This window comes from Falco rusticolus, chromosome 3, assembly GCF_015220075.1.
Source record: "Falco rusticolus isolate bFalRus1 chromosome 3, bFalRus1.pri, whole genome shotgun sequence".
Taxonomy (NCBI): Eukaryota; Metazoa; Chordata; class Aves; order Falconiformes; family Falconidae; genus Falco; species Falco rusticolus.
The window spans coordinates 35839375-35861528 of record NC_051189.1 but is presented as its reverse complement, the minus strand read 5'-3'; the positions used below and the strand labels follow the sequence as shown (position 1 = coordinate 35861528).

At 41.7% G+C, this 22154-nt stretch overlaps 1 protein-coding gene across 10 annotated transcripts in view; it reads right to left on the bottom strand.

Moving 5' to 3' along the window:
- Positions 1 to 22154, bottom strand: part of LOC119144790 (zinc finger protein 704-like) — a 240270-nt gene that overhangs the window by 166055 nt on the left and 52061 nt on the right. For 5 of the 10 annotated variants that reach the window (XM_037380583.1, XM_037380580.1, XM_037380572.1 and 2 more), the window contains one exon: positions 6628 to 6692. The exons of 2 other annotated variants lie outside the window; for them this stretch is intronic. The gene's annotated coding sequence lies outside the window, so the exon portion shown is untranslated. Of the gene's footprint in view, positions 1 to 6627; positions 6693 to 9530; positions 9659 to 9705; positions 9839 to 16672; positions 16677 to 21808; positions 21822 to 22154 lie in introns of those variants that run through there. 3 more of the 10 variants (XM_037380577.1, XM_037380578.1, XM_037380575.1) reach the window with 3 other exon arrangements.

The following is a 22154-nucleotide window of genomic DNA, read 5'->3' as shown; positions in this document are numbered from 1 at the left end:
AAAAAATCCCAAACCATACAGATTAGTTGGCTTGGGCTGCAATACGATCAAACCACAAAAAAGGGCTCCAGAAGGGCTCCAAACCTCAGAAAGTGTGGTGAATCATGAAACAGCCCAACAAAAATGAATGTTTTATAAATTTAGCTCTCCTGGTCACTCGTCCCTCATGAGTCCCCTACATGTTGGAGCTGGGGCCCGGGGATGGCCGTAGCCAGAAACACACTGTCATTAGTAATATTGCAGAGTTATAAGCCAAAGCAAGTCTGTGACAAATCGCTGTACGCTGTACTTCTTTCATGCACACATTTTTTTTCCTCTTTAGGAAGAAGAGAGGGGAAAAAAAGCAGCAATTTTTATCTCGGTATAGAAATACATTCCGGAAAACAAGCGATCAGCCTCCTCTGAGGCTTTGATGAGCTGCTTTGAGACCTCAGGAGACTGCTGGGCTCTTGCACCTGGAGCTGGCAGGTTAGTGAAAACAAAGGGCAACTTTGGTCTGCAAGAATAAAGGATGAAAACTAGGGTGAGTGCCTCTTTTCAGGTACAGCAGTATTCATCTATAGTAGGTAAAATGCAGCAATACTGGTAAAATGTCACCTGTGTTATTAGAAATGTTAATTGACCTCGCTAGCCTTCTGTCCTTAGAGATCTGCAACACTGCACGTCTGTAAGGTGAGGGGTCTGGTCCCTATGGCCAGAGCATGTAATTGCAGATGGACATTCCTCATCCTTCAAGATGCCAAGCCCCACTCATTGAACTCATAAGTTTTCTCATTTTTCTTTTTGGTTAACAAAACTAAAACCCGTAAAGGGAACAGTATGTGAGGTCAACTCTGTACAAGAGGATGGAAAATGCACCCATTTGCACATAGTTAATAACATGTCCTAGAATGGCCATTCACCCTCAAAAGACATTAGCATGTAATAGCAGCTGCTCATCCTCTGAGCGCAGACGAGTGGTGGAAAGAGGTGCTGAGAGGCTTTGTCCTAGAATTACATGTCACTGTTTAAACATGATGTGAGGAAATTATATTAATTGCCTGTATCAGTCTGGGACTGAAATGGTCCTATGTTGGTAGGAGTGGAGCAAATATCTTTCTCTGGGCAGGGTGCTGTTTGAGAAGAACATGTACATGTCTGAATGTCTAGAAAGTCTCACCATGGAATAAAATGAAAGAAAATCACTTCAATAAAATAGCTTTGCAAAATATTAGCTAGTAGTGATAGTTTTTGACCAAAAGTCTTGCATACAAAGATCTGATTTCCTGTAAGTATGAGCACTGAAAAAGCAAGAACTGTTATTTTTGATCTGTTACAGTTCAAATGTCACAGGCCATATTAAAGGAATTCACAGTTGGCTCTGGGATTTTGAAAGAAAAAAAATCAAGGACTTACACTGTTGTACAAAGGTCGGTGGTGATCACAGTACTAATGACCATGAGAGAAACATGAGGTGGTGGGGTTTTTTAAGCATCATTATCTAGCGGTCTTGAGTGCTAATCAAAACAAAGACTACAATGCCTGCTTTAATGGGGTTTTTTGTCTCAGTAATGCTCCTAAATGGAATAAACCACATTAGACCCAGACAAGCTAGGAAGAGAGAAAAATGGCAAAACAATCACTGAAAATGTAAAGATTCTTTTAATCTACTATTAACTGAGTTACCATCCGTGGCATTCACAGTTAAATGCAGTTTTGTAATCCATTTGCTGAATTGTACAACTGAAATAGAAATGTTGCTGTCCTGTTTAAAACAAAAGACTAAACAAGGCCCAAATAAACCTCCAGAACGGCTGGCTTGGCAAATACTGTACTAGAACAGGCTGCATATCTATTTTTTTCTTTAAAAATAAGAAAAGCAGCTCCCTTGGAGTTTTTTATTAGAGGGAATCAGACCCCACCGAGGTAGTCCTGCACATAAGCCGGATCACAAGCACACCACAAGAAGGATTCCCTAGCAGACAAAGGACCTCACTCACATACTCCCTCACCAACCACTGCCTTTCCCCATGGCTCCAGTGATACAGGGACAGATGCTAACCAATCTCAGCAGGCTTTGGACTGCTCTCTAAACGTTTATGGGAAGAGGCATTGAATGCCAGGAAGATTAACTCACTGACACTGTCCCTCCTCCTTGTTCCTTTGGCTTTGCTCATCTTTCCTCTGCATATGCTGGCCCAATGCATAGCCATGCTGAATTTCTTCAGCTTGATACCCCAAAAGATCTGATACATTTAAATCCCTCAAAAGAAATTAACTAGGTTTTCTGATACACCTATTTTGCTGTACCTCTCACACTGAGATGGGAGGATCCTCAGCAACTGAGTGGGAATACAGACTATGTTTTGGGCAGATCCTGCAGGAAGAGGTGACAATTTGCAGATAAAATGACAGCCAAGGTATAGAGGTAGTGATACCTTTATGTTCATTTAGAAGCAATAGTGAAACGTTTCCAGAGGTCCAGTCTTGGAAAGATGAATTAGGTCTTTGTTAATGGTGTACACAAAATGTAGGATTATGCACCTTACCTTGAGGAAATTTTCAATAAAGGTCTATACAAACTGAAGCTGTAGCTTAGGGAACATAAAATTCATTCTGTAATTAATGGGTTCCCCCCAGTATTATAGAGAAAAAAATCCTGTGGTTTATATTGCCTTTGCAAAACGGTTGCTCTTCTGCTCTCAAGGGACTGTGAAAGGTCAGTGGTGTTGAATATATAAGATTTATAAAGTACTCTGGAATGAGAGGTGGTGTGTAAATGTAAAATATTATTGGAGCATACTATCCTTACTTCACAGACACTGAAATGGAACTACCTGTCTGTGCCACAAGAGCAAAACTAAGAAACCAAGTTAGTCTGATGACAGTGGGTTGTCTAAGGTTACTGACCGTCTATAACAGTGCAAGTATAAATTAAACTGGCGGGCAGATTTATCTAACGCTGAAAGTTACCGTTGTCGGTCTGGACTAGGTTATATGTAGATATGAATGTGTAGATTGTTACATAGAAATGACTAAGTAGGCAAAGATCATGGACTACTATGTACCATGATGACAAAGCGGCTTCTGAAGCAGCTGTAGGCACAGGAGCTGCCATGCAGCCCATCCACCTTCTGCAGAAACACTGCCTTACACAAGTCAGTTCTCAAGTGTATGCCAGAGATGCTTGGGATGCCATGGTCCTCACGTGCTTTGCACAGCCACCCTCACACAGCACTTTCAGGCTCAAAATATGCATCCTATTTATCCCTGGCTTTGATGGAGGCTTCCAAGTTCCCCTCGCAGATGTGAACCTTGAGATTTGTTCACTTATAACCAAAGAGGCTTCCTAAAAAACAGTCTCTTACCAAACGGAGTGAGAACAAGCTGGAATGGACTAGCGGTCCCATCCCCTCTCAGGGAAGCATAAGTTATGCTTTCACCCCATTTGGGGGGATCAATCCCAATTTCTCTCTTTCTTCTGACCACAACGATCCATAATTTAACACTGCAACAAATAAGCAGTTTGAAGTAGATTGTAAAATATTTTAACAGCTGGGGCAATGGCATTATTACTCCACTTTACTGTAAATGGAAAAACTCCCATTCCCCCTCCTAAACAAAGACAAAGATTGTAGATCATATTCTGAATTCTTTTAAAAACCTAGGCCAAAAGATCTCACCAGCACAGTCTGTTCCCCTTCACATTATTACTCCCACTCTCACAGATTCTTTTATCTAATTCCCTTTCTCCCTGAAGTCTATACTGTCCTTCCAAAAATTTTTCAACTGGCTTCCCTTTCCTTCTTTTAAATTCCCTCTCTCTCATCAGCCATCTAAAACCCTTCTTCAAATAATGCTATTTTATTTTAGAAAAATGACACTATGAATTCAGCACTACAAAGTAATCTGTTCCTACCTTTCTTCCTGTGCTAAAATATGCCATTTTAGATCTTTTTTTCTGGTGGGGGGGAGGGGAAAAGCACACAATACTGCACTTCAGCAAAAGTATATGAGCTTCCTGCTCCTAAAGAGAAAAAATGAAGTTCTTACTTTTGAATGTGTTCATACTTTCCCATAAAAATTGATATATCTCTCTGGGAGGTAAAGAAATTTGGATTATCTATATTTGAGAGAATAGTTACATGAAGTTACTGAGTAAAATGATTGATTTTCTAGCAACAGAACTTTTATTCAAGCATAATGTCAAAATTATTCTCATCTATGCAAAACACTTCTCATCCACACAGAAAAGGCTCTTAATTTCCGCTACAGTGAAAAAAACGCTATTGTATTTTTCTCTTCACTGATGAATTAAGTATTTGGTTTCTTCTGCTGTCTTCAGATAATTTTTACTCTTAATAGATCTGCTCATTTGGCTACAGCTAAATTGCTGTAGTAACAGCAGACAATGACACTCTTAGGCTATGCTATGCATGATTAATCTGTGCTCCAACAGAATGCGTTTATCATCTGGGGGCTGCCCTTCCCATTTGTCTTTTCCCTGTGTTTCCAGTTCTCCTTTCCTCACAAGGAGAATGACAAAAATCAGTGTGGGCTTTTAACCCAGGGAATGACATTTTTAGCTCTGAGGCCTATGTGTAAATGTAAATTTCCAGCTGTTAGAACAAAGAAGTAGCAAATGTGAGGCAGATGTTAATATATTACCCAATGTTGGTAACACAAGAAAAAATAAAAAAATCCTCCAGCTACTCCAATAATGAAACCTTACTTGCTTAGGCATCTACATAGGCCCCTGCCGACAGAAATAAGAACTAACTAGTTTCTCGCAATCCATGGAGTCTAGTTAAATCCTCTGTGCCATTTCTTCATTTTCTGATATTAACAATCCATAAGCTAGAACATAAAGCCAATGAAATAATCTCCAGCTGTTTCTTCTGCTCAGGAATCTGATGAACATCCAAAGACCATTTAGGTTCTCTACTGCTTAGCACCTACTGCATGATAAAGTCAGGTGGTATCTGGAGGATTCTGGATCCTATGCTACAGCACTATTCTTCAGGACTATATTCAGCACCAAAAGTTAAACCTCATGTCTCGTTTCTACCAAGTACCACTTGAATGTAAGTCTTCAAGCACTTACAAAGCCAGTGTAGGCAGAGCTAATGAGCAACCACTCTGAGCTCCCTAAAAACCCTGCTTTCCTTTGAATCCACCAACTAAAAAATCCACAGCATGCCTGTGAATGAAGTGCTTCTTGTTGTATCTAGTATCCTTGTTGCTTCTACCATCTTCTAAACTTTGGAAACTTCTGAATTAACTGTCCTGACAAGGTGAACACAAGGCACAGCCAGATGCATGTAGCAGCATGGATATTCAGAGCATACTTATGATTTAGATTCTCCTCCAGGCTCTCCAGCCTCTCTCTAGTTCTTACCATTTCACATATTTCATCATCTCATCTTTCTCATTTCACATCATCCCTCCCATGGACCCCGGATCTCCATGAATCCTGAAAGTCCTTCTTTCTAACGTTAATACAGCAGCGCCTTCTGATTGTCTTGTGTCAAGCACATTTGTGTTTGTAATCCCTTTCACACTAGGCAATTCATTAAGGGCTCTGTTTTGATTACCAAAATGTGTGAACACAATTTTGTATCTCATCTATACAGGGTCAGTCTTATGTCAACTCATTTTTGTCTGTGACAGTCTTTTCCCATCCCATGGCAAAACAATGTTTACATTTGGTTAGCTAAAATATTTGCATTGCACATTCAAATGATGCGTTTTCCCAGTGACAGAGCTCTCTGTGGTATTTCCTCCTGTACCTACTATGCAGCGGAAATAGATGATTAAGATGAATAATCTGTGTGTCTCTCAACAAGGAGATTAAGGAAACAAGCAGCACACGATAGTAACAGTGCTAGACTTTGTAGTATCTGTGCAGGCAGTGTAATCTTCCTAGCACTGCTTAAAGCCTGCCTTTTAGAGCCCCAAATCAGAAGAGCTACACGTTTTTTAGTCATCGTATTTCAAATAGATTCTTCATTTATTGGCCATTTATTTGTTCATTCAGTGCGTGAGGTAGAGTAAAACACAACACACATAGGTCCTGGGAGAGGAGGTAAGAATGATGCTGTTTCCGGAACATCAGTCTGCCTGCAGATAAAAGCCTCGGGCACACCATGTCTGAGGGGCTGTGGAGGCGATGGGGGCTGCTACCCAGGAGGAGGAGAGAGAAGTGAAGTTGGCGAGGAGAGGGCCACAAGGTGATGGTATTTCTGGGGATCAGAATTTTAAATTCTTAATTTAATACTACAAAGTTGAACAAAACACTGCAAGCAGTGCTGCACAGGGACGTGCTGCACCACGAGCTACACCAGCCACACAGCATGATCCCTTCCCCAAAGGCACTGTCTCAGGCTTGTGGGAGAGAAAAAGTACACATATAAAACTTCACAAGACAGTGAAACTCAACAGCATTTAAGACCTATCATCATCTACACAGTAAACAGTTAATTTTGCTCACATAGTTGTTACTACCAAACAATGCAGGACTACCATACGCAAGTCTTTCTGAGAAGAAATCAGAGGCAGAGTGAAGCAACTTCTCATGCAGGAACCCTGTAGCAATGCAAAGTTAGGAAGAACTTCAAACCCCCAGCTCTCAGGGGGTGTATTCCTTACCTTATACCCCCATCCACACAGGTCTTCATACAGGCTCTCCCAGTGAGGAAGCGAAAGCTTCTGTGCTGAAAAAAAGACGAAGTGAAGTTCAGAAGTTACTGTAAAGGCTCTGCTTGTGCTTACATCCGTCACTAGCTCTGTTGCATCTTTTTGTTTACAGAAACACAGACAACAGATGAAAGTTGACTGTGTAAGCAAAAGCTATTTATTTTAAATTGACCCTTCCCGCTTAGTGTCACATACTCTGGAGGAAATGGGTTATAAAAGTCACTGTATAAATGAGGCACACAGCATCTAGCAAATGAACTTTAAGCAGGGTTATTTTATGTGTGGGAGACATATTTGCTCCACTGTTTTAAAATAACAGCAAATAAAACTTTGTGTTTGCCAGTTAAAACACAGCAGTAAAAGTAATGTAACAGGCTCTACACCAGTATAAGGCAGTGTATGCACAATAATAAATGACCAGTGCTTTTATGCAGTGGAGAGGGACTTTCTAGAAGGGCATGTAGCGACAGGACAAGGGGTTAATGGTTTTAAGCTGAAAGAGGGCAGATTCAGATTAGATACAAGGAAAAAATTCTTCACTATGAGGGTGGTGAGGTACTGGAACAGATTGCTCAGAGAAGCTGTGGATGCCCCATCCCTGGAAGTGTTCACAGCCAGGTTGGATGGGGCTTTGGCACCCTGGTCTAGCGGACCATGTTGCAGGGGAGTTGGAAGTACATGATCTTTAAGGTCCCTTCCAAACCAAACTATTGTATGATTCCATGAATTTTGATTTAATCTCAAACCACATTTATCCACATATATTTTTATTTTCTGATACGAGTGTCTTTAGTAAAGCATCCACTGAAAAACAGTTGCGAATTGCAACCTCTTTATTTATTCTGGTTCCATTTTTTCTCTTGTGCAGACAAGCTCTGATTTGGGATTTCCACACTTACTGGTCCCTGACAAGTGCAAGAAAACCACTGAAAGACACAGAATCTAATCTAGGGTCTCACTTCCTCCTCTCATGGAGGTAATGACCATAAATATATCTCATCTGATAGATAAAATAAATGTTAGGCAGGTTTAAACATGCTTATTACTATTTTAAAATGTTCTTCTTTACTGTAGCTGGTGTTGTTTGGAACACACCTCCATAATGAGAAGGGCACCGTTAAAATGCTGATGTCCACATGGCAGGACGCAGGGTCCAGCATCATCCCTCCATCCCTGCTGACCAGCTGGGGAGCAGGGACCTGGCTCCCCCATGCTGGAGCCCATGGCTTCCCTCTCCCTCAGTAAGGGGGGGGGGGGGGGCACAGGGAAAGCCTGCCTGGAGGGAGGGAACAGGCGCATCACCTGCCTGCCTGGTGCCGGACATGCCAAGCAGCCTGGGGGACTGCGTACGGGTTAGTAGGGTGGACTCTCCTTCACAAAGAGGATGCTGCAAATTCCCAGGCTGAGGGCCAGATAAACTCAGATACTGTGTTTTGAGCAAGTTTGAGTTAGCAGCCTTGCGGTTTTAATTTAACACTTCTAAACGTTACCTCCTTCAACCACCCTCATGGCTACCCAGCTTGCAGCTCCCGGCCTTTGGCTGGCCAGCCAGCAAAGCCCCACCGATTTTGGCAGAGGGATGTGCAGCATGATGGGCAGCGGCTGCCGCTGTCACTAGCAGGATGTTATGTGGAGTTTCTCCTACAAGGCAATGTGTTTATTCTTCGAAACAGTTGCTCCCTAAAGATTAAAACCAAACAACAGCACAAAAGCAGCATGTGTCCTCCGGGGCTGCTACGTGCCATCGGGTAAACAGGAGGTACAAGCTGCATTCTCCTGAATGACACGCAACGAATGGTGCCCCACTTTCAGAAAAGAGTAAAGTCCTTCAGAAAACAAATTATACTCTCCTCTTTTTTACACACATACACACACAACCTCACTTAGAAAAAAAAAATCAACAAAAAAATCCCCCAGTATCTTTCAGATGCCACTTGTGACATTAAAAGCTCCAGTGTTGGGGCTGTGTTGGGGGGTCCCCACCACAGCTGAGCCCATTCAGCCTAAAAGCACATCAAACTGGGCACACAAAATGAACAACAGCCACAGCTCCAAGGCATGCACTTTTAAGAACACGCTCCTTATCATCCCCAAATAGCAGTACACACTCTCAAAAATATAGTTAACAATTACAAGGGACAGACAGCAATAAGAACAGCAAAGAGACCTGAAGAAGCGCTCAGACAAAATATATCTTTACTTTTAAACTAGAAAAATAATAGTAATTTAAAAACTACTAAAAATATCATAAAAGTAGTCATAACACAGGAGAGGTATCCGCATCACAACATCAAATCTGTTTAGCACAGTCTGCGTAATCACAGTTATTACAAACTGGCTGAAAAAATAAATGCGACAACGATTTTTCTTTCTGCTGAGGGATGTGGAACAAATGTTAATTTTTTGCTGCTGTACAGGGTGTTTTATACCCCAGGGAGTAGTACCTGCGGGGGGGAGTGAGGAACTGCCTCTGGTAATAGGAAGAAGTATTTATCTTGCCTAATGGCTATAAGTTAATGTATTTCTATTAGCAAAATCAATTTAATATTGCATATACATAGTAGCTTCTGGCTTAAAAAGTAAGAAAGCTGGAGAAGGAGACTAAATGATCTTTTCTTCCTCTGATAAGAACACACAGAGATTTTCTCATTACTGTAATGCAAACTAAGCCCACATAAAGGGGATCAGGCAAACTTCAATAACCCTCAGCGGCAGCACAATGCCACCATGAAGCTCTATCCCCCTAAGGAGTACGGTGGACTTCGCAACTTTTCCCCCTGTCGTATATCCGCATTGTAATTAATAACCCAATAGCAGCAATCACTCCCGTGCTGCTATAAAGATAAAAACATTACCTTTGATTAACAAGGATTCCTCATCCTGGACCCTGTTTGCATTGTGCAGAAGACACCAGGAGAAGTTATGTGTGATGCTCGGAAACTCCCTCTTGCTGTTAATGCAGCTCTAGGAATTTCCTGACCCCTGTCCTCAGCCCCTTGCCGATTCCGTATTCGCAGCGCAGATCCCCACCTTCTCTGGCTGCCAAGCCGGCCACAGCCTGCGAACAATGCTGCCTCTGTCAACCCGCCGAACCAACAGTGGCACAAAGGCACACTCATGTACAGCCCCGGACGTTTTTTTTTCCTTCTTCTTGGAGTACAGGCTGATGAGAATGGATGGGAGAAAATGCTTATGTATTTGTGATTAGCCAAAGCTTTGTTACATTCAGGAGGGGTAAGATGGTGTTGGCGCACGACAGGCACCCTGGCACCTAGGGGGCAGATGAAATCTGCGCTGGTGAGAGTGCTCCCTGCCTCACTTTGCACATTTTTGTGTTGGATCTGTGGGTGGCTGTGTGAGCAAGCAGCTGAAATAGGGGAGGAGCTACACAAAATGCAATTTATGACTTGAAGCCTTGTCTGCCTTTCCAAGAGCAGGACAGAGAGGCAAAATTGCAGCACGATGACACGGCACCGTGCCTTACACACCCCACCTGCCACCGACTGCCTCTCCAAACTGGCTGGGAAAGCTCCCCTCCCTGCTGAAGTGCAATGTGCACGACAGAGCATGGATGCAGCAGCTGCTCTTGCACCGCTCAGGAACCACACTCCAGAGAGCCTCTGAGCACGCTGGCTGCTCGCTCCCTCCCCACAGCATTATCAGTTTAATTTTCAAGAAGGCACGATGCTTCACGAACTTAACAAGTGACTGTAGGATGAGACGATAACATCCTCAGCAGATGTATACAGCTGTCACTAGGAAGAGGGGAAGACAGCATCTTAAATCCAAGTTTTCTGCAAAGCTCCCCTTGGAAATCAGAGAGACAAAGCAGAAAGACCTTTTAAAATCAGACGTCTGTATTTTTCTTGTTTTGAAAGGACTATTATGTGCATGTTGCACATATTTTGTGTAAGTTCAGCTTTGTTTTCTTTCCTATAAGAAAATGAGAAGCCATCTGGCCCGGCTCCAGAGGAGTCGGAGATGATTCCTTCTGAAACCAATTGGAATTTTACAGTTTAACTCAAATATTCCCAAGCCAACCTCCATGATAGATGCTAGCTGTTTCACATTCTTTCACAGTAATTTTAGTTCGGATCTTAAAGCACTGCAACTGAACAGAGCAGCCAGCAACAACGCATTTTCTTCTAGAAGCAAAAACCAAGGGACACACAACGCCAGGGTGCAGCACAGCTATGGACTCATTCCAGGTCCCTGATGAACCATCGCAGTGTTACAATAATTTCCCATGCAATCAGTATTAATTGGTGACTTGCTGGCAAACACCCAGGGGCCCTATCTCATCCTTTTAGCAGGTCCTACCAGGTCAGGCTTGAGGATCGCCAGTGGGGTCAGGCAGCCATCACTGGTGCCCCAGCTCTCGGGGCTTTTTTGCTGTTAAATTTTTGGAGAACTGGCAAGGGGTATCTTGAGTAACGAGCAATCACAGATATGCCACTTCCAAATTAACACTTATGAGTTTGTAACACGAGACAGCAAAATAAGAGGGAGATTTCTGGAGGGACTTTATAAACTTTTTTTGAAAATAACTCATTTCAAAGCATTTCACTGAGGCCAAACTCCAACATCATCTTCAGGAGAACTGAATGGCAGCGCCAGTGGGTAGTAACAGCCCAGTAAGACTCTTCATCTTGTACGCAAAATTAAGTTGAGAAAGGAGAGCTGTAAATGAGTAACCACCTTGTCTAATTTTATCTTTTAATAACAATTCTTAAGGATTTTTTTTTCAATTTATCTATTAGGAAGATCAAGTTACCTGTCTTAAGGATGTTGCCAAATGGACTTAAGCAGTATCAGGATTGGTTCATATCAGCAGAGCCCTATGACTCCATGGCAATAAACAAAATCAGATGTTCTTCAACAGAATATCTTAAATATTTAAAACATATTTCATAGTTGCTTCCAGGGTGAGCATCACAGCTGATGAGTCTCAAATGGGATCTTTTTTTGCTCTGTAGAATTATGTAAGTAATCTCAAAAATGCATGTACTTCTATCCTTAAAAAAAAGGGCTGAGGCAGTTATTTAGAATCAAAAGGATGCCCTAACTGATGACTGCATGAGGCCAGTCTACACAATACCTAATGGTAAAATACATTAGGAAACACTTGTTGCTACAGGCAAGCAGAATTACTTCAACTAAACCAGGTCAAGTATAATCAAGAGCAATGTCCTACAGGCCAGCTTTATTCCACCTCCCTTTTCTGCTTTTCCTAAGTTTCTTAGTCAACATGGATCAGTGCTCCTTAGCATTATTCTGCTCATAACATTTTCCTTTTTTACTGTGCAACACTTGGGAACCGCAACATAGCATCAATAGGTTGCCTAATACAAAATGTCTAATGGTATACTTCGGCTTGGAGGTAGTCAAGAACATTAATGATGGTTCCTTCTCTTGGAAATCTTGGGTGGAGAGGAGGAGAGTGCGACAGCCTGCCTGTGCCATCTCACGTCATCTCTAAGAAATTGCACCTCCAGGTTTTACTTAAGGGCTCATGTTGTACTTAGTGTACACAAACTCAAATGTGAAAACAAAAATACATAGTATTTACATTGGTCAGCAGATATATAGAATCATAGAACAGAATCATAGAATCATTTAGGAGAGATTTATCATTTACCTATGTGGTTCATATAACATAATTTATCATTTTTTTCCTTGGAGATCCTTCTTTCTCTGGTTCTTCGTGGTCCTATTTGATTTTGATTTTTTAAAGGCCTTACTTTTTCTTTCTTCCTATCTATGGCATGTAAAGATCCAACCATTATATCTTAGTGTCATGTGAAAAATGAATACTTTCAGACTATTCTCACATTTTAGAAGTACAGCAAATGACCTAATTTTCACTGGTGTAACCACACAGTAACTCCATTAACTTCCAGTGTGTTTGGATTGCCCACCATCCACCTGAGATGTCCCTCACCTCTATCTCACACATCCTTAGCTCAGAAAGAGTGTAAACCCACAAAGATATTGTTCAGGGCAATTTAGGCGGCCAAAGAGTTTTGTCATTCAGTGGAGGGATGGATTAAGGAAGCGCAGAATGAAAGTTTCAGAGATCTTTTCTGTAAAAAAATGCAAGAGGAAGGAGCACAGTGCGCACTCTGGCAGGGACAGCAAGTGCAGTATGTGCTTTTGGAGCTGCAGAAGGATTATTAGACATCTTAGTACACTGCTACTCTGAAAAATCTGGTTTGCTCACAGGCTTTTACCACACATACGTTCACACTCCCACTTTACATCTACAACTAAGAGACAGTGGGATACAACATTCAGTTTTCAGAAAACACATGACCAAGAGTTTCTTTCTCCAATGAAGTATGCCGAGGCTTAGTCACTGCCGCTTTGATACCCGATATCAAATTCAATCTTTGCAAATATAAAGCAAACATCTTTAAGCGACTTATGAACATCTCTGTCTATACAGATAAGAATTACACTTGTAAATTACTTCCCTAAATAGGTGTTACATCAAATCTTCAACTAGTCAAAGACAGTTGTGTTCAGCCTGCATCAGGCGATAATGAAGCCTTAACCCTAGAGATCTTCGTTAAATTTGGATTAGCTGTTGATGAAAACCAATTTGATAACACTGCTTATTCTAGACTTCCCTTGCAATTTTTCCAGTCAAACTCATCACTGCTGTCCCTTCCTGCATTAACTTTCTAAGAGCGTTACTTCCAGTGACAGTTTTACTTGTAGAACTGCACAGCATCAGTATGTGCCCCTCATCAGGTCCTTCTACCCACTGAGACCAGTGCAGGATTGTACCAGGTTCTCTCCATCTATGGAAGATCCAGGGACTAAACACATGATTACACTTTTTCAAGCATCACCTTTTGCTCCGTCTGGGAGCTTGTCAGTCCTGGGAAGTACCTGCATGTTTCCTATGCTTGCCAAAGACACACACATGCCAGACTGCCTCCACTGCTGCAGAGGGCTGTATTTCATTTTGAGCTGTCTTATTGAAGTATTTTACTTGGACACAGATCATTTGGGTCTATTGTCTGTTCTCTGTTAAAAGCTCCTGACTAACTCAGGTGAATACATCATCTATACAAGTTACACATGGCTTATGGCCACGTGGATTTTAATTTGGCATGTTTAGCATGTGTCTAAAGCCCCTTCTTCAAGCAGTCAAGTCAAAGCCTTATGAAGATTTAAAGTGTACCAATATGATCTCAGTTTAATATTCTGTATTACAAGAATGCAAAACATTTTGTTAAAACTTTTTTTTTATAGAAGTTAGTTTGCAGCATTAGTGTAATTATGAACTACTATATGTTCAGTGAAGCATTGCTTTAAGAACACCTGATGTCTTGCAAATTTATTTCTCCTCTTTCCACCTGTCTGATTAGCACCGGTAATGGAATTGAAACTTTCACCTCATCTGCTTTCAGTATTTATCAAGCATTTGAGCATGGCTCTTTGGTTTCCATTTGTAGTAACCAGAATTTCCAACTGTTTTTTTCAGCCAAATACTTGATAGATTTGGGCTTGCTTTGTCCAGACAAGACCAAATGTACTCACTCTGCTACAGTCAAAACTAAATACTTATATATGTTTTTTTAAAGCTACTCATTAGGACATGGATAGCGACAAATGTGCTTCCTTCAACTTCAGCTTACCTTTTATTCTCCCCTGCAGCTTGCTCAAATTTATTAAAAACAAAGAAAGAAATCACATTACTAAGTTTTCATATTCCACTCTTCTTAATTTTCAAATTTCAGTCATCTATAAGGCCCAACTATTCTATGACAAGAGCTTTTTAGACCATTTAACAGGACTAAAGTCTTGAATGACCAGGGATTTTCTTTTTTTGTTTAATCCTCTCCTGCATCCTCCCATTTTTCCTATTTTCCACTCCTTAATTAAATTTCAGGTCAAAGCTCTTTCTGACTCATGACATTCAAATGTTTTCAGATTTGGTTAAAAAATTGTGCAAATCCATTATCCTATATTGTCATAGCTAACCAGAAGAAACTCTCTTGAATTATTTGGATATATGGACAAGATCTGATTATCTAAATCAAATTGCTAAACTAATGCACAAGGGAATATAATTATTTTTTTTTTAAAAAAAAAGTCAAATCTTATTAAAGTGTGCTCAAAATAATTGGCCAGACTATAGGAAACTAGTGGGCAGAGGTTCTGGAAATGGAAGTGACACCATGCTAATTGGCAAAACACCCACCAGAAGATAAAAATCTATTTACAATTTAAGGATTTAATTTTGAGATTATAAATGCAAGAGACAAAGAATGACATCCTCCTGTCATTTGCTGACAAGCTGTGATAAAGCATCTGAGGATACCTGTGTCACTACCTCATAACCAGCCACGACTGCTCTGCATCCTGCCTCCTACAACTGACTTGCATATCCAAGTCCTGATCCTGTCAGACCTGTCCGAATTATCCCAGATTTGCTGCCAGAAGTGGTGGCATCATACTAAGCAAAAACATAACAGATAAAACTGTTTCTGTTCAGGGAATTGCATTTATATGGAATGTAATTATTAAGGTTTAATTTTCTCTGCACAAGCATTTACACAAACTATATAAGTCCTCTTACCAGAGCTACTGCTCTATAGAAACTGTTGAAGTGCATTTGAGTACTGAATCAGTACTAAAGATGTCTGTAGCATTTATGTAATTTAAAATATTATTTAATATACAAAAAATTAAAAGAAACCACTTTTAGAAACTTTTGTTTAACCACAGTAAATTGGGATAACGACCAATATGGGAAGACTCATTTCAGGAAAACCAGGATGGGATGTACACTGTCAGCTAACAGTTCTTGGTCTCTGATTAGTACTATATCCTTCACAGTGAAACCTGGTTTAAAAAGCAGGAAAAACAAGATGGACAACCTTAACCCTCTTCAAAACATTAATATGAAGCTGGATAATTATGTCAAACATTACTTAACATAACCAAGGCTATTCGTGCTGTCCTCCTAAGTACCCACAGGACAGAGCAGAGAGCTGGCTGCCCGTCCATCTGCTTCAGGTGGCCCTAGACTGAAATCCAGCAATACTGCCTGAAGTTTGACCTATGTTACTGGTATAAAAGAAAAAAAAAAGCCAAAACAACAAACCAGCCCAAAGAAGCTGCTGGCACCTCAGATTCATAATGCTCCTGATGCAGATGAACAACAGATCAGTAACAGAAAGTGTTTGCAGCTTTTTTCTGCCATTGCTGTCCTGGGATTTTATGCTTTTTGCTTGGACTCCACACTACCTGTGAGAGATCAGACCTGTTTTTTTATCTAACATTATATTGTCCTTCAGTACTTTGTTCTCCTTTAGCAATACTTGCCATGGATGGATCGGCATGTATCTGAAAGCCTCACTCAAACTTGATTCAGAAGGCTGGAATGAAAGAATGTAGAGAGTAATTCAAATGGAAACTTAAAAAAGCAAAACTCCCAAGTGTCTGATAAAGTCACACTTACACAAGCGTGTTGAGAAACTGGGCCCTGCCCTGACTGTCACGTATACTTTCAACAAACACTTCTGAGAGTGAAGCGGCCAGGTAAGCCAGCGGTGTCCGACCACCAGCGGAGCTCTCTAAAGGCTCTGAAGGTACCTGTTCATAAAGGTTTTGCCCTGATCACACAGCGTGGCCATGACAGAAGCTGGTTGTTCTGTTTGATTATTATTTTTTTTTTTAAACTAACATCATCATCACGAAAATTAGCTCGAGCATCAAGAATCATCACAGTCAGCAAGCAGAGGCTCAGCCTTCAGTGCACCTCCACTCCACCAGCCTTTGATATATGAAAGCCAGTATCTGCAACAGAGACTTCAGCCTGTAATTATTAAATATGTCTCTACAGGACCACGGCTCAATAAAGCAGGTGATGCCAAACTGAAGCTGCTGAGACAGCACCAAAAAGCCTTCGTCTACCATGATGCCTTCATTCCAGTGGATGAATTTTGCAGCTAACTGCCATTTGCGTGCCATCACCTACCACCTTCCTCTTCTGTGTGGGAGGTGGCAGACAGAGTGGACTGAAAGTGATTTTGATGCAGAGCATCACCACTCTGACTGGCATGCAGACAAGGAGGATTTCCAAGAACATTTGCATGTCTCTGTCTTTACAAAACAACCGTTTAAATCAGTCTGCCAGTGGGAACTGAACGCGATGCTTAAGGAATCCTGCATTAACTTGTAAATGATAAGATTTCAAGCATTGGAACAGGCTGCCCAGGCATGTGGTGGAATCATTGTCCCTGGAGGTGTTTAAAAAATGCATAGGTGTGGTGGTTAGGGACATAGTTTAGTGGTGGACTTGGCAGTCCTGTGTTAACAGTTGGACTTGATGATCTGAAAGGTCTTTTCCAACCTAAATGATTCTATGATTCCAAGGTGGGTTGTTTTTTTACTTCATGTGATCTCTGTCATCTTTACCTAAGTTGCTGAGAAAGCCAGTGGGTTAGCAGAAGCCTATTCACCACCTCGAGACACTGTACTGGATAAAATACACTGGACAAGACAGTAAACAGTACTGCCTATCCCTACCTATTGAACTGAGAGAGATGCTAGCATAAAACCCTAAAACAGAGATCAGAGATGGGATTTGCTTAATCAAGCAAGCTTTGCCAGAAGATGTAATTACATACCGCAGAGGATCACAAGAGCCTACTTTTAGAAAAAAACCCACACAACCAAATCTTGAAATTCTTCTTCAGTATTTGCATTAAATCCACGGGAACTATATGGGCTTCAGCATGTGTTTTCTCCCACACCAAAGCAGACAGATGGACAGACAGGGATGTGAGAAAAACATTTTCTGTTAAGCCTGAGGGGAGATGAACAAGTAAAGAAGGCACCATGTGCTTTCCCCCTGCCCAAAGCATAACCCCCCCTGCTGTACTGACAGCCTGGCCTTCACAGAGCTCCCTTCCCTTGACAGCAGAGAAAGCAGTGGCCAGGCAGCCAGCAGGGCAGTACTCCTGCCAGCACCTCTCCCACAGCCGGGAAGCATTCCTGGGGTGCTCTGTGCCCTGTTGGAGCAGGGAGCAAGGCTGGGGCTCCCCACCTCCATTGTCCTGCCACCCAGCATGGCCCTGGGAAGAGAGGTCACCCTGTTTCACAGCCATCAGTTATTGCAACACAGAAGCTGCCTTTGTATAAATAGTTTTCGTTCTACTAAAATTCATCTACCCTAGCTTGTTTCCTTCCTAACAGTTGCTAATGGATTTCATTACAGTTTTTCTCCTTTTTCATGTGCATTCCTCTCCTCGCAAGGAAGGCGTCGGAGCAGCCGCAGCCAGCTGTGAACTTCCCCACAGGGACCCTGGCTGCTGCCTCTGAGGCACCAGTGACAGTCCCGTGATGATGGAAAGCATCTTAATTTCAGACAAGATCACTTGCTGCTGCTGTGGGAATGCAGGCAGCAAAGTCTGCTCACTTTACAGCCAGGGAGATGAGTCTTGCACCCACTGCAAGAAGGAGAAACAATTCGTTTGGAATCAGCAGGGCAGAGGAAACAAATTAATCATGCAGTATGTTTAGGAAAGCCTCGCCTTCTCTGAAGTGTTTCAGCAATGATGTTCAACAAACGGCAATTGTACCCTCTCCACCTTTGCTTTTATTGTCTGATGAAGGCAAAGTCAAAATATTAGTTCTCTTTTTCCAGCGCTTTTAAAATCAGATTTCTGGGGTAGCTGTTAGCATTCTCTCTGTATTAGACACCAGAAGTCATAGTGAGTCAAAGCCTGAGTCTTTGCTCAGACAAATCCAGGAACATCAGCTTGGAAAACATGCCTTAGGAAACCAGCTTCTGTTCCCTGCCACTGGAAGCATCACAGCCGACAATCCCAATCAGGCCAACTAATACAGGTTTCCTGATATTTTTTACTTTCCCAATTTTATAGAATGTAGAGAAAATAAACTCAAATAAGGGTGGGTTATCTCACATGTGTAACCTCTTCAAAACTAAAACACAGACATTAAGAATGTGAAATACCAGCGATATACAGATCTTGTCTAAGAGATCCTGTTAGCACAGATATACCTGGGCTGGCAGGCACACTTTCAAAAATTACAGGTCTTGTACACGCAGAGAAATCTCTTTGCCTCTATGAAGCAGCTTTTTTTTTTTTCCTTTTAAGTGCAGTCTTTCCATTCATATCAAATCCTGATAAAACAAAACTTACTTTGCTTGTGTTTTATGAGCTTATGACCAAGACGAGCCTCACGCAAAAAAAGTAAGTTAGGCAGCCATTTAGATATTTGCTCATTTAAATAGGTGGCCATACTTTGCATGAATTTAACATTGTCAATAAGTACAGGAGGTGTCAAATACTCAGGCTATTATGTTGCTTCTTACTGATACAATAATAATTACCAATGGCTCCTCTTTTAAGAAGTAAAACACTCACAGTGCTATTTGGTTTTTTTATAACAATATTTAACATGGGAGAGGTCATAAAAGGATAAGCAGCTGAAGCCTCCGGACAAACTGATGCCTCCAGAGAAAGTAAGTATTTACCACACAGTATAATTACATGTACAAAACCACTGTTCACAGATATAAAGACAAAACCAATTAAGGTCTGCTGTTACCTGTGACCTACCATCTCTGACTTCTGCTCTGCGCTTCCATTCTTCAGCCAGCCCTTTGCTGCAGCCACATCCCTGTTCTTCCCCCGCTGCCTGCTCCTGTCCCTCTCCTCTAACAGTGTCAGCAGTACCACCCACAGCACTGGACATTGCCTACTTGATTTGCCACTGCATCAACACAACATAAATCCCCCAGGCACACCAAAGCAACACTACATTAATGCTTCATATATGCTGCAACAGCATCTCTCAAAATGCCTAGAAAATCTTTTGAGATGACCACGGCTTTGTTCCCACTGCACTCTGGCAAGGAAGTGGTTAAAACAGACAGGGAAAACCACTGCAAATAATCTGAAAGATTGTATTCCCATTTTATTTGCCACTTTTAATCCTATTCTTGCCTATAAAAGTCTTCATGCAATACTGCTCTGTTGAAATAATTAGAAATGCTTTGGCTCCGTGCAAGCAGAAAAGCCCAGAACCTGATCCAGCGTGCAGGAGCACCAGTGCCTCGCCCGCCACGAGCCTGCAGTGCCATGTCAGGCATTGATTTCTCCGGACATCTGCCTGCTTAGGAAGAAGCTTTTATAGGAATTGTTTTAACGACATTCTGTCCCATGCAAGTGTGCAGCCAAAAAAATTTAAACCCCGCTCTTGACATAGTCTTTTTCAATACAGATGAAGTTCATAGGAACCATTTATTTTTCACGTTTGTGTTTCCAGCTTTATCATTTCCATTTGCTCAAGACCCCTTGTCATGTCTCATTCTTATTTTAGCACTAGTCTTAAAAGTCTTACAGACATGATTATTTTGACTTAGCACCATCTTGCTATCCTCAATTCTGCCTTCACATAAAAAAAGACAAAAGCAAAAGCCCTACCCCTCTATATTATTGTATATTCTTACTAATAGTGTCCAAAGGGCACATGAATGTATGAAAACAAAACAGAGCTGCACAGATGAAGGATTCGTATCACTTAGGAATGTAAAAACCTTATCTTCTGTGTTTTCCTGACTCTGCAGTAAAGAAAAGACACTCCCAGGTGGTGAGAACTAGCAAGGAAGTTTGCTTTGTGAACAATTCCCTCAGAAAAGCCTTGCAAGGAACTATTTTATAATGTTAAAGCTCTTGTCTCTTAAAAATGCAATTCTCTACTGGAAGTGGATAATGTGAAGTAAAGTACCAGAAAATGAAGTGGCTTAAGTTTATACACAGTCAGCTGGGCTTTCTCTAAAGAAACATTACACGGACCCTTTACAGCTTGTGAAGCTGTATTTCTAGAAGCCAAAAGAAGCATGGAGTAACTGAAGGCTCATGTCAAAGGACAGAAGCAAACAGGGTCCTGCACAATGGGTCTGCATTGCAACTGCACTAATACTCTCATCGTGTAAAAGGGCAGCAGTGATAAACAGGAATGAAAAGGAAGATTAATCCCTGACGGCTGTTACAGCTGACAGCCATATCATTGGGGCAGCAACTCCAGCCAGGAAGTTCTGTTCCCCATGGCTAGGTTGGTCCCTGCTCTGAGCTGGGACCTTGACTTTGCAGCATCACAAACAAGATACTTCGTGAACGCTACAGATGAGGATGCTTCGGAGAGTTGAATGTGGAAAATATGTAAGGTTGAAGCACTCTCCTTGTTGCCTAATGATACTTGATTCTGGCCATTGGATAAGCCCATCACTCCTCCATCACCAGTGTGATGTGTGATTTAGTATCTTTCACTGGAATAAAGTTCAGAAACCTCAAGCTAACCTTGCACCAGTTCCCTTTCTCCAGTGAGGCCCAGCTTCTGTCTGGTACACGTGCAGGAGCTCCAGAAGATCAAAGCTTTTCCCATGGAGTGTGTGTTGGGAATCTTAAAACAGAGCATGCCTAGTTCAAATAATCTCATTCATGGCTTTAGCTTTTGAAAGAAGCAAAAATAAAAGCAAAGAAATGACACTAGGGATGCTTGCAATCACTGCCAAGAAGTGGAATCTACCATATGAGCTGAAAAATTAAAAATATGTGACTGTAAAAGTGCAGGAAAAGCTAGCTGAAATCAGAGCAAAGATGTGTCTTGCAACAAAGCTATGAAGAGTAATACGTAGAAGTGGCAAAAATACTGGTGTACTTAAAAAAATAAAACGAAGAAAAATATTTAAATCATCAAGTTCAAATTAAAACCACTTAGACTTAGCTACAGGTATGAAAAGAAATACATCTGTAAGGAAGAAAATAAAGCAACGCAGACTTGACAAGAAATGTAACTATGCTAAAATGAAGCCTTATGAAATTGTGTGCAAGTTGAAAGACTGCCTTTTTCCTCTCACCCCCCAACAGTACAGCTTCCCATCTGCTTGTGGAACACAAACAAGAGTCCCAAGGCCCTGAGGAGATCTGTACCAGAAACCTCCACACTCGCTCTGGTGTCTCATAACACAGCCGCATCACGTTCAGCTTTCCACACCTTGCTGAGAATGTTTCCATTGAAACATTCCAATAAGCAAACCATGCAGCTCTGCGTGGAGAGCTGCTGAACCCTTAAACGAGTTCACAAGTCTCTATAGACAACAGTGGTCTTCAGAAGCATCACTGCCCAAGGAAAACATCCTTTCATTTTGGCACTAGGCTTATCTAGGGGCTTAGCACAACTGCCCACACTGGCCTGCAGAAATTAATTTCTCTCCTGGGCATGACAATCCAGTGCGGTGCATCGTGGACAGGTGGTGGCATTGCCTGGCACTGCCTCAGGAGCCAGGCTACCTTCCCTGGCAGGTGCTCAGGGCTGACCACCAGGGAGGGCTTGCCAGAGGGGAAATGACAAGAAGTACAGAGAAACTGAGACAAAAGCATTGCAACAGGCTCCCCAGGCACGTAGTGCAATCACCATCCCTGGAATTG